General features: G+C 46.7%; 1 protein-coding gene across 6 annotated transcripts in view; it reads right to left on the reverse strand.

The window, feature by feature from the left end:
- eda2r (ectodysplasin A2 receptor) overlaps positions 1-5,828 on the reverse strand; it is a 68,693-nt gene extending 62,865 nt beyond the window's left edge. For all 6 annotated transcript variants that reach the window (XM_072505804.1, XM_072505801.1, XM_072505802.1 and 3 more), the window contains exon 1: positions 5,695-5,828. The gene's annotated coding sequence lies outside the window, so the exon portion shown is untranslated. The remainder of the gene's footprint in view (positions 1-5,694) is intronic.
- Between the last annotated feature and the right edge of the window lie 8,508 nt (positions 5,829-14,336).

Below are 14,336 nucleotides of genomic sequence, written 5' to 3' on the forward strand. Positions count from 1 at the left end.
TTTAACAAAGCGGTGGGGGCAGCCTATAGTGAAGTTCATCACTGTAGGATTTAACGATGAAAACTCACGTTGTAAAAACAAGGGGGTGAGCTCAAGTAAATGTTCTGAACAGACCATAGGAAAAAAAAACACATCTACCAACTCCATTAAACGCAGCACAGAGAGCAACGATTTGCAATATTAGTCGGCTAGCTAAAACACTGATAACTCCTCAGCTAAAATTATCGCTCACTTCTGTCTATTTCGTTGTCAATTTATCACTGATTGCTCCTTTTTGCGGTTGTTTTTAAAAACATGTTTTCCTCAAAAATAATTTACTTAACCGGAGTTTCCTATCTTGCACAGTTTAGGATGTGAGAGTCCATCCTCTTTATTCCCTTATTTCCAATTTCTTTTATTTTGCCGTTATCATTTTTGATCCATGAGTGGTCAATGGACGCGTGTCTTTAAGTCAAGCAGCAGAGGGAATGAGGAATTCAGGAGTTACAGGAGAGAACTCTGCCAGTCTCTGCTGTTTTGAACAGGAGCTTCAGACTTCTGGCACCAGAGAGACAGCGATTGGGTGCGACTCAATTTGATTGATTGGTTGGTAGCCAATGAATTGGCCAAAAGGCTGTACTCTGCCTGGTGACAGGTAGTGATTGGATCCTGCCTGACTGGAATGATTTTCAGAGACCCAAGGAGCTCAGTTTGATCCCTGGAAGCACAGGGTCAAGGTCTCTCTCTCTCTCTCTTCAGTGTTTCCTCCAGAAAGGCTGTGAGTGCAATGTCCTGGAACTGCAGAGAATCTAAATGAATGAATCTACAGGAAAAATGTTACAGCCTGCAAACAAAGAACAGGGCCGAGATCCTCCAAAAACGCGGCTAAGTGTTGACACCGGCGTAAACACCGGTGTGTTTCACGCCGGCATCAATGGGCCTCTTGGCCCAGTGATTCCCTGGCCCACAGGGGGCCAGCACGGCGCCGGAGTGCTCCATGCTGCTCCAGCTGCCGAACGCAGCCCTGCACTGCTGGCCACGGGTCCACGCATGCACACGGCAGCCACTTCTGCGCCGGCACCACCCAACATGGACGAGCCACAAAGCGGGCCGACGCGGAGGAAGGTAGGCCACTCCTCCAGATCACGTGCGCTTGACGATCGGTGGCCCCCGATCGCGGGCCTGGCCGTCGTGGAGGCCCCCCACCGCCGGAGACTGATCCCCCCCCCCAACCCGCACCAGGACGGCCACCGCAGCCGCGACGTCGAGCTCCTGCCGGGTGGAACCATACGTGAACCATGCAGGCGGGAACTCGGCCGGTCGACCGCGGAGAATCGCCGCAGGGTCCCCTTTCAACGGTCCCCAGCCGGCGCCACGTCGACCGTGAACGTGCAACTGGCGGCGATTCTCCAGTCACCGGAGAATCGCGTCCCGGCGTTGGACCCGATCGCGGGTCTGAGGCTCCATTCTCCGCCCCCGCGCCGAGCGCCATTTCGGCATGAAGGCTGAGGGATTCCCAGCCCAGGACTCATTCTCTCGCCACAAAGGCAGTGAGTGCTGTATGTCTGAAACTACAGAGACCTGAATGAATCTACAGTAAAACCTCAAACTAAAAGCAAAGTTTGAAGAGTGTGATGCTAAACAAAACACACCATCTGAAACAAAGGCTCTTTTTTCCTTTTACTTCTGTCCTTTACTCCTTCCTTCCCCACTCTGTTTGTCTTGTGTGTGCTAATAGTTAACCCATTTTATTTGCTGCATATTTCATTACAGTTCTTGTTATAAATAAATAGTAATTGTATTTGAACCTACAAGCCTGGTGACTGTAATTATTGGGCAGCCAAGACTTGAGTATTTTTCGAAGAATTATTGGTTAATTCACTTGTGTTCTGACTCCGGGTCAAGTGGCACTGGAATTGACTGCGCACTATCCCAGGGGTGCCGTAGCAAAGATTACAAGCTTTCGGGTACCCAGGATTCTACGGCACAGGAAGCCAGTCGATTCATCCAATCCATGCCAGTTCATTGCGAGAGCAATCCTGAACTAATCCCACATCCTGCTCAATTCCCAATCTTCCTTTGTTTGAAATATTTATCCGATTTTCCCTTAAAATGGATCCGCCTCTGCCACAGCCGCGCCTCGTGTCACAGGAGTCTGTCCCCCAACAACCTGCTGCTGCAAAGAAATTCCCCCTCAGCCCTCCCCTCACTTGGGGACAAGTCAAATACATCAGCTCTCACCACTTGACTCCCCAAGGAAACACAGTCGTTCCATATTTATCTGAATAAAAACCCTGTGCTGCTCTCGTGAAAATGGGCCGAATGTTTCAAGTCTGAGAACTAGTTTCACATCGCTGGTGTCACCCTGATTACGTTTAGAAATTAAGCCAAAATAAAGTCTAAGATGGAGCTGAAACTTTGCACATCTTGCTAGAAGATTATTTGAACTTGCATCAAATGATTTGTTTTATTATCCAACTTTTACAACAAGGTGTAGTATTTCTTTTTTGCATCATGTTTTTCTTGGCTTTGTCCACTTCATGGATGCGGTCAGACTATCATTTCAGAACAGGCATCGTTGGGCTCCAATTAACTTAGTTGCTGCCTCTCTGTGATGCAGCCACCTTTCAGCTCAATTTTAACCCGACTCACCTGACAGGAACGGAGTGAGGCCAAAGGTTGGAACAACAGCAATTCACTGCTGCGATTTAGTTACCTTCCCACTTCTTGCCGTTTAAATGGCATACTTTCAGCAGGCTGCTTTAGAATCTGCCACAGGCGGGGAAGGGGACTCTGTGAGTAGATTTAAATCAGGCCACAAGTTTTTACTAAGAGTCACACCAAGCATTGAACCAGTTGGAAAGCAGGCTGGAGGCCAGAGACGCCCAGGAACTAAAGACGTTTTCACTGTTCAATCCAATTCTGATGAAAGGTCACCATCTGAGACAATGGTCAGAACTTCCAGACCGCCCCCCCCCCCACCTCCCCCCACACCCCAACCCCCCACTCCCACCCCACCCCCCACCCCTCCCACCTCCCACTCCTCCCCTCCCCAAGTGGAGGCATGATGGCCAATGATGGAGCAATTCAAATTAGTGATGCTCAAGAGCCCAGAATAAGTAAGGACAGATATCCGGGAGGATTGTGCAAATGGAGGAGATTACAGGGATAGGAAGGTTGAGGTCAAGGAGGAATTTTGAATGCAAGACATTGCTAGACCAAGACTCTTGCATCAAAGATGTAGATTACATTTACCTGCTCGTGTTCAAGCTGGGTCAAGCCATCAGCAATAGCAGGGTGGAGAGTCAATTGACTTTAGGTCAGTCTAAAACAGGGGCATGGCGCGCATCCGTGGGTAGGGCTGAGATCAGGACTGCACATTTGCCCTAATCTCATCCCTCAAATCTCTCAGCAAGTACAGTGAGGTTACAAATGGCCAATGCAAAAATGAAGTCTAAATTTGCCATCTCGCCCAGTCAAGTGGAATAGATGGGGCATAAGGGCCATGGCAATGCACCAGATGGTTGGGGTTCACTCTCACCTCTGCCTGCTGGCAGCATTCCAAATGAACAGGACACAGGTCCCAGTTCCAGCCTTTGGGTACAGAGGTGAATGACCTGGGCCTGGGAAGAGATGGAAATAGGGCAAAACTGGGTCATTCCCTGCAACATCCCGGGGGTTACCATTGGCCACAAACTGAACTGGATTAGTAATATAAATACTGTGGCTACAAGAGCAGGTCAAAGGCTAGGAATCCTGCGGTAACTCACCTTCTGACTCCCCAAAGCCCGTCCGCCACCCGCAAATCGCACAATAGGAATGTGATGGAATATTCTCCACTTGCATGGATTAATGCAGCACCAACAACATTCAAGAAGCGTGGCACCATCCAGCCCTTCAACAAACATTCACCCTCCACATCTGAAGCACAGTAGCAGCAGTGTGTACCATCTACAAGATGCAGCGCAGGAATAAACCAAGGTTCATTAGGCAGCACCTTACAAATGCACGACCATTACATCTGGAAGGACATGGGCAGCAGACACCTGTGATCACCACTACCTTGAAGTTCCCCTCCAACTCACTCACCTTCCTGACTTGGAAATATATTGCTATGTCACACTGTCACTGGGTCAAAATCCTGGAAATCCTTCCCTACCAGCTTGGTGCATGTACCTACCTGACATAGACTGCAGCAGTTCCAGAAGGCAACTCACCACCACTTTCTCAAGGACAACTAGCGATGGGCAATAAATGCTGGCCCAGCCAGCGATGCTCATCTAATCACTGAATCCCTTCAGTGCAGCAGGAGGCTATTCGCCCCATCGAGTCTGCACCGACCCTCCAAAATAGCACTCTACCTAGGCCCACTCCCCCACCCCTGCAACCCCACCTTACCTACACTAAGGGCAATTTAGCATGGCAAATCCACCTAACCTGCACATCTTTTGAACTGTGGGGGGAAACCGGAGCACCCGGAGGAAACCCACGCAGACATGGGGAGAATGTGCAGACTCCACACAGTCACCCGAGGCGGGAATTGAACCTGGGACCCTGGCGCTGAGAGGCAGCAATGCTAACCACTGCCCGTGTCCCACGAATGGATTGAAAGAAAATTCTGGCCGCTTTCATATCCCTGATTTTAATCGATCCAACAGGGCTTTCTTCCATAAACCCTTGTGTTCCCTCCCTCTCAGGATGCTTCTGCAAACCTCCTGGCCGTATCTCCGAATATTTACTTAATGACTCAGCTATAAAATGCTGTCTGATAGCAACGCCCTGTATCTTCTTGGGGCGTTCAATTCGGACATTCTAAATTCTCATTCCGTGCGCCCGAACAGGCGCCGGAATATGGCGACTAGGGGCGTTTCACAGTAACTTCATTGCAATGTAAGCCTACTTGCGTTAATAAAGATTATTATTAAAGTGGTGTATAAGTCCACGAAACACCATGAAAAATGGATTTGTGCGGAGAGACCACCCCTCACTTTCCATACCAGGTTGGACAAGCATGAGTGGGCTAATAATTCTGCAAACCAGTGATATCCTATTAAATCTATACGAAATCTATCGGAACCATGCAACGTGCGAATCTCCACCTTGTCGAGTGTTCTGAGGTCGAATCTCCTCCACCTATATATTATATAATCGGAGTCGAGAGCTTTCGGGGACATGCACTCAGCATTGTCCCCAGCAGCGCTTGCGCCCCCTTCAGAGGGAGAGCAGCAGCAGTGAGCTTTCCTCTACATGCCTCGACATGTCCACTTGCACACGGGGGAAAACCACTAACTCCCCGTTTATATTCCAGCAAAGGGCAGGAGCGCAAACCGAGCTTAAAACAGCCGCCTGCTGCTCCACACATAGCAAATCTGCAAAGAAAATGTGACTTTATCTTATTGAACAAGTCCAACTGATTCGTCGGACAGTTAGTATTAAATCGGCCGATCAAACCTTCCCGATTTCTAACAGGTCGTGGCTTGCAAACTCCAATGTGCTGTTCGTCGATTTAAACGATTTTAAAACGAAATTGACGAAATATTTACAGTGAAACCTTGTTCAAATAAGGTTCTTTGCAGGGTTTGGATGTGTTCATCTCTGTGCCGAACAATATTATATACCATAGTGAATTGGGAATCACTCGGTAGCTGTACAATTCATTTATCCAGAGCTGAATTAACTCCTGACATATCTCTCTCTGTCTCTCTCCCTCGTTACCTTGTGCCAGTTTATACGCGGATCGTGCTGAGCACCGCAGCCATCAGATCTTGAACCTGGATTTCATTCACTCCCTGCAATGTTTGGAGCCAGGATTGATGTGGAAATTTTAAATTCCTTTCCTGTTTGCAACTCCTCCCCCTCCCCTTCCCCTTCCCGGTGATTGGTGCAAAGCCCCCCTTTAACCCTTTGTGTGCGTTACACTTTCGCTTTCAGTATGGGGCGGGTCATCTGAAGCAAGAAACTGTACTCCCCCACCCCACCCAACCCCCACCTCCTCCTCCACAAAGTTACCAGGTCTAATAACACCATAAGACATAGGAGCGGACGTAAGGCCATTCGGTCCATCGAGTCCACTCCACCATTCAATCATGGCTGATTTCAACTCCATTTACCCGCTCTCTCTCCATAGCCCTTAATTTCTCTAGAAATCAAGAATTTATCAACTTCTGTCTGAAAGACACTCAACGTCCCGGCCTCCACCGCCCTCTGTGGCAATGAATTCCACAGACCCACCACTCTCTAGCTGAAGAAATTTCTCCTCATCTCTGTTCTAAAGTGACTCCCTTTTATTCTAAGGCTGTGCCCCCGGGTCCTAGTCTCCCCTGCTAATGGAAACAACTTCCCTACGTCCACCCTGTCTAAGTAATTCATTATCTTGTAAGTTTCTATTAGATCTCCCCTCAACCTCCTAAACTCCAATGAATATAATCCCAGGATCCTCAGACGTTCATCGTATGTTAGGCCTACCATTCCTGGGATCATCCGTGTGAATCTCTGCTGGACCCGCTCCAGTGCCTGTATGTCCTTCCTGAGGTGTGGGGCCCAAAATTGCTCACAGTATTCTAAATGGGGCCTAACTAATGCTTTATAAAGCTTCAGAAGTACATCCCTGCTTTTATATTCCAAGCCTCTTGAGATGAATGACAACATTGCATTTGCTTTCTTAATTACGGCCTCAACCTGCAAGTTTACCTTTAGAGAATCCTGGACTAGGACTCCCAAGTCCCTTTGCACTTCAGCATTATGAATTTTGTCACCATTTAGAAAATAGTCCATGCCTCTATTCTTTTTTCCAAAGTGCAAGACCTCGCACTTGCCCACGTTGAATTTCATCAGCCATTTCTTGGACCACTCTCCTAAACTGTCTAAATCTTTCTGCAGCCTCCCCACCTCCTCCATACTACCTGCCCCTCCACCTATCTTTGTATCATCGGCAAACTTAGCCAGAATGCCCCCAGTCCCGTCATCTAGATCGTTAATATATAAAGAGAACAGCTGTGGCCCCAAAACTGAACCCTGCGGGACACCACTCGTCACCGGTTGCCATTCCGAAAAAGAACCTTTTATCCCAACTCTCTGCCTTCTGCCTGACAGCCAGTCGTCAATCCATGTTAGTACCTTGCCTCGAATACCGTGGGCCCTTATTTTACTCAGCAGTCTCCCGTGAGGCACCCTATGAAAGGCCTTTTGGAAGTCAAGATAGATAACATCAATTGGCTCTCCTTGGTCTAACCTATTTGTTATGTCTTCAAAGAACTCTAACAGGTTTGTCAAGAACGACCTCCCCTTACTAAATCCATGCTGACTTGTCCTAATCCGACCCTGCACTTCCAAGAATTTAGAAATCTCATCCTTAACAATGGATTCGAGAATCTTGCCAACAACCGAGGTTAGGCTAATTGGCCTATAATTTTCCATCTTTTTCCTTGTTCCCTTCTTGAACAGGGGGGGTTACAACAGCGATTTTCCAATCTTCTGGGACTTTCCCTGACTTCAGTGACTTTTGAAAGACCATAACTAACGCCTCCACTATTTCTTCAGCTATCTCCTTTAGAACTCTAGGATGTAGCCCATCTGGGCCCGGAGATCTATCAATTTTTAGACCTCTTAGTTTCTCTAGCACTTTCTCCTTTGTGATGGCTACCATATTCAACTCTGCCCCCTGACTCTCCTGAATTGTTGGGATATTACTCATGTCTTCTACTGTGAAGACTGACGCAAAGTACTTATTTAGTTCCTCAGCTATTTCCTTGTCTCCCATCACTAGATTACCAGCGTCATTTTGGAGCGGCCCAATGTCTACTTTTGCCTCCCATTTGTTTTTAATGTATTTAAATAAACTTTTACTATCATTCCTAATGTTACTGGCTAGCCTACCTTCATAATTGATCCTCTCTTTCCTTATTTCTCTCTTTGTTATCCTCTGTTTGTTTTTGTAGCCTTCCCAATCTTCTGACTTCCCACTACTCTTTGCCACATTATAGGCTTTCTCTTTTGCTTTGATACATTCCCTAACTTCCTTTGTCAGCCATGGCTGCCTAATCCCCCCTCTGATAACCTTTCTTTTCTTTGGGATGAACCTCTGTACTGTGTCCTCAATTACTCCCAGAAACTCCTGCCATTGCTGTTCTACTGTCTTTCCCGCTAGGCTCCGCTACCAGTCGATTTTCGTCAGTTCCTCACTCATGCCCCTGTAGTTACCTTTATTTAACTGTAACACCTTTACATCTGATTCTACCTTCTTTCTTTCAAATTGGAGATTGAATTCTACCATATTATGATCACTGCCTCCTAAGTGTTCCCTTACTTTAAGATCTTTAATCAAGTCTGGCTCATTACATAACACTAAGTCCAGAATGGCCTGTCCCCTCGTGGGCTCCATCACAAGCTGTTCCAAAAAGCCCTCCTGTAAACATTCAATGAATTCCCTTTCCTTGGGTCCACTGGCAGCATTATTTACCCAGTCCACCTGCATATTGAAGTCCCCCATGATCACTGTGACCTTGCCTTTCTGACATGCACTTTCTATTTTGTGGTGCATTTTGTGCCCCTGGTCCTGACCACTGTTAGAAGGCCTGTACATAACTCCCATTATGGTTTTTTTGCCTTTGTGGTTCCTCAACTCTACCCACACAGACTCCACATCATCTGACCCTATGTCGTTTAGTGCTATTGATTTAATTTCATTCCTAATTAACAAGGCAACACCGCCCCCTCTGCCCACCTCTCTGTCTTTTCGATAGGTTGTGAATCCCTGGATGTTTAAATGCCAGTCCTGAACCCCCTGCAACCACGTCTCTGTGATGCCTACCACATCATACCTGCCAGTAGCAATCTGGGCCACAAGCTCATCTACCTTGTTCCGTACACTGCGCGCATTAAAATATAGCACCTTTAATTCTCTATTGACCGTCCCTTTTTGTTTTCTTAGTGTGGCAGACCTTGGTTTACTGAGCCTTTCCATACACTGTGTCATATTTTGTGGGATGGGAACTATCGTAACCTCTCCTGAGTTCTGTCTTTTCGTGCTTTTTTGTATTCCTAAGTAGCTACGCTTCCCACTGATTTCTTCACCTCTTGGTTCCCTGACTTTCCCTTCCTCCCCAATCTCTAGTTTAATGTCCTATTGACCACCCTATTTACTCTTTTCGCCAGAACACTGGTCCCAGCTCGGTTCAGGTGGAGACCATCCCAACGGTATAGGTACCCCCTGTCCCAAAACTGATGCCAGTGTCCCATGAAAAGGAACCCCTCTTTCCCACACCACTCTTTCAGCCACGTGTTAACTTCCCTTATTCTTGCCTCCCTCTGCCAATTTGCACGTGGCTCGGGCAGTAATCCGGAGATTATGACCCTTGAGGACCTGTTTTTTAATTTGAATCCTAGCTCTTTATAATCTCTAAACAGGTCTTCTTTTCTAGACTTGCCTCTGTTGTTGGTACCGACATGGACCACAACAACTGGATCCTCCCCCTCCCTCTCCAGTATCCTTTCAAGCCGGTCAGAGATATCCCGCACCCTAGCACCGGGCAGGCAACATACGATGTGGGACTCTTTATCCTGCTCACAAAGGATACTATCTATCCCCCTGATAATTGAATCCCCTACAACTACAACTTGCCTATTTACGCCCTCCCCTTGAATGGCCTGCTGAACCATGGTGCCTTGGTCAGCTGACTCATCCTTCCTGCAGCCCTGTTTGCCATCCACACAGGGAGCAAGTGCCTCATACCTGTTGGACAGGGTCAAGGGCTGAGGCTCCTGAGTTCCTGACTGCTGGTTCCCTTTACCTGCCTGACTTGCAGTCACACCCTGCTGTCCCTGGCCACTGGCAGGATTTAAACTACTTACTCTGACAGGTGTGACTGCCTCCTGAAACACAGTGTCCAGGTAAGTCTCCCCCTCCCGGATGTGCCTCAGTGTTTGAAGCTCAGACTCCAGCTCATCAACTCTGAGCCGGAGCTCTTTGAGCAGCCAACACTTTCTACAGATGTGGTCGCTGCAGCTCGCAATGGGATCTGCCAGATCCCACATCAAGCAGCTCAAGCATATCACCTGACCAGCCATCACTAATTAATTAATTAGATTAATTTAAGTTTACGAGTTTAGCTGTGTTTTTTTTATTTTGAGGCAGATTTGCTGTCAACCAATCAGATCACAGCTTTCCTCTGACGTCACTTTTTGGGGAAAAAACTGGAAAACAGGAAGTTACCGTTAGGTTTTTTATACTCACAGAGACTGCTCCTCCTTCCCCCGAACGGCTCCCAAAATTAGGCCCGAAGAAAGAGAGAGAACAAAACACTCGGGAAAAACCACCTTCTCCCACTCTTCACCGAATTACCTCACTGCACCAAATTACCAAATTCTCACTCTGTCTGTGTCTCACTCACTCAGGCTGTGTCTCCTTGACCAGCGCTATGCTTACTAAGTGCACTTTCTCTCTGTCTTTTATACAGACTTTAGGATGACTCACACTAAAACTTCAAAGAGAAGAATACAATGTGTACCTTTGTGCCCCTTAACAGGTCTCAGGTGACTGCCAGATAACTGCCTCTCAGCAATAAGGGTGGGGGCAGCTTCAGCCAATCAGACACTAATCTACACTGCACTTTTAACTGAAAAACAGCACAATTAGATTAACCACTTACCTTTCCTGGTTACCTCACTGCACCAAATTACCAAAATCTCACTCTGTCTGTGTCTCACTCACTCAGGCTGTGTCTCCTTGACCAGCGCTATGCTTACTAAGTGCACTTTGTGTCTGTCTTTTATACAGACTTTAGGATGACTCACACTAAAACTTCAAAGAGAAGAATACAATGTGTACCTTTGTGCCCCTTAACAGGCCTCAGGTGACTGCCAGATAACTGCCTCTCAGCAATAAGGGTGGGGGCAGCTTCAGCCAACCAGACACTAATCTACACTGCACTTTTAACTGAAAAACAGCACAATTAGATTAACCACTTACCTTTCCTGGTTACCTCACTGCACCAAATTACCAAATTCTCACTCTGTCTGTGTCTCACTCACTCAGGCTGTGTCTCCTTGACCAGCGCTATGCTTACTAAGTGCACTTTCTGTCTGTCTTTTATACAGACTTTAGGATGACTCACACTAAAACTTCAAAGAGAAGAATACAATGTGTACCTTTGTGCCCCTTAACAGGCCTCAGGTGACTGCCAGATAACTGCCTCTCAGCAATAAGGGTGGGGGCAGCTTCAGCCAATCAGACACTAATCTACACTGCACTTTTAACTGAAAAACAGCACAATTAGATTAACCACTTACCTTTCCTGGTTACCTCACTGCACCAAATTACCAAAATCTCACTCTGTCTGTGTCTCACTCACTCAGGCTGTGTCTCCTTGATGAGCTAATAGAACAAGCATAGAACATACAGTGCAGAAGTTGGCCATTCGGCCCATTGAGTCTGCACCGACCCACTAAAGCCCTCATTTCCACCCTATCCCCGTAACCCCAATAACCCCTCCTATCCTTTTTGGACACTAAGGGCATTTTATCATGGCCAATCCACCTAAACTGCATGTCTTTGGACTGTGGGAGGAAACCGGAGTACCCAGAGGAAACCCACGCAGACACGGGGGGAACGTGCAGACTCCGCACAGACAGTGACCCAGCGGGGAATCGAACCTGGGACCCTGGCGCTGTGAAGCCACTGTGCTATCCACTTGTGCTACCGTGCTGCCCTCAATCTGGAGTCTTTGCTGATACAACTGATCTCAGTCAAGGCATTGGAAGAAGAAGACTTTGCATCATCTCTGGAATTCCTCAGTGTCTTGCAGCTAACAAAATACCTCTGAAGTGGTGTGTGTCACAGGGTCCTACACCAAGCTCCCACAAAGGGCACTGCGGTTGTAACATAATGATGTCATTTTAATTGTATAGGTTGAGAAGAACCCAGAACCCAGCAACCTATGAGGATTAACTTGTGCTTCAGCTGTTCCCTGTGAACCACACGGTTCCTGGTTTGCAGTCCCACCAAAGGCTAACACTGCAGTGTCATGCCGAGGGAGCACTGCACTGTTCAACGTCTTGTCCTTTGGATGAGATGTCAGCACAGTGGTTAGCACTGTTGCTTCCAACAGAATTCTAACAGAAGTTTCATGTTGAACTCTTTGGTTACAGCTACAGTCAATGACTACAATAATTATGCAAAGATAGCATCTAAACTAGGCGAATGTATGTCATAGTACGAGCCTTGAGCCAGAACCCAAAAATTAATGAAAAGTTGTAAAACAAATTTGCTGAGTAAAATGTGACATGGAAATGAAGGTTCCAAAATGCCATTTTAAACTTATCAGTTGCAGGGTCAGGAGGAGGAGATTCTCCTCCAAGCGCCACATGGAAAGTTTGAGCCTCTGGGTGCGCATTTCCGGCTGGGCCAGCATTTATTGCCCATCCCTAATTGCCCTTGAACTGAGTGGATTGACCATTTAAGAGTCAGCCACATTGCTGTGGCTTTGGAGTGACATAGAAATAAGAGCTTGTGGAGGCCATTTGATGATGGCTGATCATCCAACTCATCCAAATGTAGGCCAGACAGGTAAGGATGGCAGATTTCCTTCCCTAATGTTAATTTTTGAACCAGATGGATTTTTAGAACAATCAACAATGATTTTGTGGTCACAATTATACTTTAATTGCAGGTTTTTATTGAATTCAAATTTCGCCATCAGTCGTGGTGGGATTTGAACCCAGGTCCCCAGAGCATTATACTGGGTCTCTGGATTACGAGCCCAGTGACAATACCATGAGTGCCTCCCAGGGCACTATTTCAATGAAGGGCAGGGGATTTTATCCCCGGTGTTCAGGCTAATATTTAACCCTCAAAGGTATTATCTGGTCATCATCACATCATTACTGCTCAGTTGGCTGGACAGCTAGTTCACGATGAGCAGAGCACGTCCAACAGCGAGGGTTCAATTCCTGATCCAGCTGAAGTTATTCACTAAGACCCCGACTTCTCCAACCTCCCCCTCACCTGAGGTATTGTGATCCTCAGGTTAATCGTCACGAGTCAGTTCTCCCCCTCAAAGGGTCATCTGGAACTATGGTGACTATGTCACTTACATACTTCATTGATAAATGGAATATGGATGTTAGTCTGTGATGCCGATACAATCAAAGTATAAGGCAAACAAATGTGTATTGCTGTCATTCCCCCAGCCCAGATAAATGGAGAGGCTAGCACCCCACCCGCTAAATTACATCATGATAGTTGGTATGAATGGTGGTTAGGGTGATAAAATAAAATTGCGTGGACCCCATCTAGCATGAAAAAAGCTAAACGAGAGAGGGTGATGTGGGTTGAGAGAGAAATATTGGCCAGGATATTGCAAAGTACTGCCCTGCGTTTGTGTGTTAGTGAAAAAACAGACTTGCCATCAAAGCTTATCCTCTTGCACTCATCAGGACAATCAGAAGAGTTACAAATTCCATGTTGACTCTGATTGGTCAAGGCGGTGCCTTGGGGAAAGCACCAGGGAATGGACATCTCCCATGTCCCCCAAGCATGATGATAGATTTGGACAAGATTTGATTGCACTGTTTAAAATTATGAAGCAATGTGGACAGAATAATTCCAGTAACTGCATGACGACATAAATGTAAGTGATTTTGTACACAAAGAGGGAGAAAGTGGGATTGTGAAGGGTGTGGAATGAATTATCAGAGTTCTTAACTGCAGCTAAGACCATGTCAACATTTACTAATATCTTAGTCTGTTGGTTGAATAAAATAGGGGATAAAGAGATCTGCGAACGGACCAGGTAGGGGGTTAGAACAATGATACATATGAACGTTTAACATCAACACAGACTCGATGCACTAGACACCCTGTATCTGTGTACCGATTGCTCGGTATTTGAACTTTGTGCTCAAGTGTTGGGGAGAAAAGAGCAGGCTTGGGTTCCAGTTACTGGTCATTATCCAAAGGCACCAGTTGGAAACTGGGTGAGAACAGGATTGGGCTCAACTATAAAGGATTACCAGGTAGAATGGTCTAATCTATTGCTTACATACATACATGATAAAGGAGCAAGGGCATGAGGATTTGGGGATTGGAATTTGTGCCACTGTGGTACCTCAGTAAGTACAAATATATCTCTGCCTTTAGGACAGAAAGGGGTGGTAATGAGCACAACTGAGCCATGGAGTATTACTTTGCACACTGCCTTTGTTATTCAACACAGGGTGGAATGGAGTGGTGGGGAACCAGTGCGGGGTGTGGAAGGTGGTGGGGTAGAGAAAGGCAGGAGAGGAGCTGAGGCTATTGTGGTTACAGAGACATGACATTGCATCTCAGGATTATGTGATTTACAGCAATATATTGTGCTTGC

Source organism: Scyliorhinus torazame, chromosome 5, assembly GCF_047496885.1.
Source record: "Scyliorhinus torazame isolate Kashiwa2021f chromosome 5, sScyTor2.1, whole genome shotgun sequence".
NCBI classification, from domain to species: domain Eukaryota; kingdom Metazoa; phylum Chordata; class Chondrichthyes; order Carcharhiniformes; family Scyliorhinidae; genus Scyliorhinus; species Scyliorhinus torazame.